General features: G+C 36.9%; 1 protein-coding gene across 1 annotated transcript in view; it reads right to left on the minus strand.

Annotated features, from left to right (window-relative positions):
• Naa20A (N-alpha-acetyltransferase 20 A) overlaps positions 1 to 3,858 on the minus strand; it is a 29,623-nt gene that overhangs the window by 15,509 nt on the left and 10,256 nt on the right. The gene's annotated exons all lie outside the window — the stretch shown is intronic.

Below are 3,858 nucleotides of genomic sequence, written 5' to 3' on the forward strand. Positions count from 1 at the left end.
TACAGTCAGCCCTAACAAAGCATTAACAATTCAACCGTCTTCATTGAAAATCGTCAAAACACCTATTCCTTACTTAATTTTGATAAAATTCTGTCAAATCTCCATCGATCTTTGTAAATCAAACCTTGTTTAATATGCGATTTTCAGCGAAAGTAGCCCTATTTGCAGGTAGGCGACTCAAAGTGATGGCTGTTCAGCGAACTGAGCAGTACCTGAATGCGAGAGTGACATTTTTTCCACTTGAAACTAGTATCGTAAACAGCATAATTTTACTTGTAGCATATAACAATTAACAGATAATTAACAGATGCAATTTGTACTTGTACTTTAAAACATAAGTTAATCATAAAAGTCGTATCATTTCGATTGCAAACAATGTCTTATTAAAATAACTAAAACTTCCGTTTTTCAAGAAATCTGGACAACGGAGCTTTAATTTACCTGAAAAACTCAGCAAAACTGAAAATTCAGTGTCATCTTCTCTGTCTGCTACTCCTTTAGCAAAAATTCAATCCACTCAAGGCACTCACTTTTTCGATGTTAATTATAATTAAATATTTACCAAACATGATCCACAGATGCCTGGTGTGGTTTAGGTCTGAAATTGGCTTAGTTTGGTCATGAGACCTGCTTTTTTTGATTAGTATGTTGGTGCAAAGCTATGACCACAAAGAAATTCAGACTTTCTATCATAATATATATATTATAAACAGATGCCGCCAATAGGAAAGTCAAAGCTAAACGACTCGATATAGTATACAAATCAAGCAGCAGATTAAATTTGCTACGTCTAATGTGGTATTCTGTATAGACTGTATTCGTTGCACGGTAGCAGTGGAACCTATGTTAGTCACGTAAAGTTAACGTCACTGTACTATGAATCGCTCTACGTATGACATTCTATAGGAATGAACATCTTGAAGTTATTAAGTGGAGAAAAGTTAATTTTCTGCGGGTTGGAGTTCCGATAAACTAGATGCAACTATGTATGCACAGGTTCTTACTTTCTTCTTTCGATTTGCGTATACTCTGAAGCACACACACATGTTATGATTACGCGTTTGACAATGTTGCAAAAGCGTTTGCTTATTTTTCAAACCTCGTGTTACTGTTCTATTCCAATTTTGAAATTTTAAAATCTTATTTCGAATGCGACAAGTTGTCATAAGAAGAAAATTACAGTTACGATAAAACAGCTGTGAACATTACTTTATATGAGAACAATAATTTTAGAAAGACTAACGGAATATATTTAATAAAAAGAACAACAAAAGAGCCAACAGCTACAGAACACAACGCAGGTCTTATTTCTTCTAATATTTTTTGGTTAATACGGAGTCACAAACTGTCGCGTGTTGACGAGCAAACCCACACTCTTTTCGTGTCTACAACAAACCCGATACAAAATTCCGTCATTCGGACATTTTGGTCGGAAGATTTTTATGGCTTAACTACGTGAAGGCTACGGAATGAAAAGGTAAATTGGTAAAGCTAAATCGATTGATTAAGGCTTTCACTTGCTTCTACAACAAACTTGTTTGGTGTTCAGATCTTTTTTGTTTTTCGCCTTTAGTCAGTACCCGAAACTTATAGAAACATTTAATGAAATGCCATTTGTGCTATTCAGACTTTAGCCCTCAACTTACTATACAACATTATCGTTACATTCCTCGAAATAATCACAGGCTTCGTCATCGATAATGAGGTTAGGTAATAACATCGTCAAATGTTACTGCTAAGACCGTAGACACCGAACCACAGGTCACACTTGAGTATATCAATGGATTGAGAATCTTCTTCTCTAAGAGTGCTGGCCGCAGCGATCAAAACATGTTGAATAGGTTATAGAGAGCCTATTAATAACAAATGTGGTATTGACTTAGATATGATTTCACTTGTTGTCACGCAGTGGTTCAATAGAGGCAATTTTCTGTCTAAGATTAAGCTAAACAACAAAAAATGGAGTAATCCTGTAGCACAAAAGAGTTCTAAAGTGCTACCAGAAAAACAACAGCCCGAAATAAGATTGGAAAACTGAAGCTTGTAGTCACGTTGAAGCAAGGCTCACAACTTCTTCAAAGCATCAGGTTTGACAAACGTAAATTGTCCATATGGCAGAACTGCAGATCTAGCTTAAATACGTGGTATTTTTGTCAACGTGATAGGCGCTACTGGCTGGCTACACCTGTACGGGAGCAAGCTGCTAATCGAAAGTTTTGGTCGAGGTAGAATGACGTCCTAAGTCGTATTAAAAGATATACTGATGTCAACATGATTACTTGTTGTTCTATGGTCATACATATAGCAACATTTCAATTGCGATATTGAGATGATGCGTATAGATGTAAATTCATGCCCAGTGCTTCGGTTGATAGCCAACTACAATACTAACATTATGCGCGCAACGCGTTGGTAATCACTTACGCCCTTATCTCAATAGTAAGACCCTTCCACAAGCTCGAACTTGATCTATGCGCTCGGAAAGAACAATGCCGAGAACACATGTAATTATTGCGAACGATTAGAAATTGCCCTATCATGTTTATATTAACAAACTTCAAAATCTTAACGCAAGTAGTTTGTGCACATTAGCACCACAACTTACGCTACATTTTAGTCCACCCCGTATAAATCTATTCTAGACTCTGTGATGTGCCTTAATACATCTATGTAGATAAGGCATCATACTTTCGGAGCTATAAGGCTATTGTGTAACGTCAGTAGAATGCAATTGTTTTATGAATGAAGCAGGGAAACGCTTTTTTACCAATCGAACTTACCATCCATATAACTTCGGTAGTGTGTAAACAGGTTCAGGTCCAAGGTCGGACCATTACTACGAGCATAAACAAAATGATCACCGATGAATTTTGAAGGTGGTCACGAATTTCGAAATGAAATGCGTGTCAATATAACGTGCGAAAGTTAAGTAATTTTGCTACATATAACTTAGAAGCTAAGTCTAGCCTAAACCTGGACTAATAGCATTAATGCACAAACATGGATAGGATCATATGATTATTTCGGCAGATCGCAAGAGCGCCAAACATATACAATACGTTATTCACCATCCATTGATAGTGATTTCCTTTGTTTTTAATTAACTTACAATCAATCGAGTACTATTATGTTTTGATCTGTAGAGTGATTTGACCCACGAAAACATATGCAGAAGTGGCCTAATTCACTCATTATGCGCTTCTTCTTGTGAACTTCCGGTCTGAGTAAAATAATGTAAAAAGATATTAGGTCTAGGATGTTTGACCTATAGTTATGAGCTTTGATGTACTTCGGAAACGCAGCAGCAGAAGATTTGCAGGAATTCAAAAAGCACCGTTCCACAAAGGGTGCGAAATATATTCCTTCGCGAGTTCGATCTGGTTATTAACTATTTTCATCGCGGTTTACTTAGGATCAAACTTGTGCTCTTATATTATGGCCGACGGCCTTAGCTACAGAAAATCCCAAAGTTTTTTTTCCAATATCCTTCGCTTACAGGCTTACCGGTAGTTGAGCCGCGAGGACCGATTCTAATATATTACGGAGAGAGAATATATAATCATTTATTCCGGCTTGGACTCTGTATGATATTCAGCAGACGCGAAATATTTTTTTTGAAACCCTCGTATAACAATAAAACCCTAAGGGGTATTTTCTGTACATTAATGTGGTTTGATGAGGATCAATCTTTTCAAGGGGAACCTGAAACCCTAGTGGTCTAAAAAATGCGTGATGAACCAAAACAGCGAGGGATTTAATAATAGTGGAATACAAGATAAATTAATGAACAATGCTCACGGGGTTAGTTTGTTGAACAGCGTAACTTTGCACTCTCCGTTAGTGTTCCGGCGCCTTTAG

The sequence above is a fragment of the Varroa jacobsoni genome, unplaced genomic scaffold (assembly GCF_002532875.2).
Source record: "Varroa jacobsoni isolate VJ856 unplaced genomic scaffold, vjacob_1.0 scaffold_369, whole genome shotgun sequence".
NCBI classification, from domain to species: Eukaryota; Metazoa; Arthropoda; class Arachnida; order Mesostigmata; family Varroidae; genus Varroa; species Varroa jacobsoni.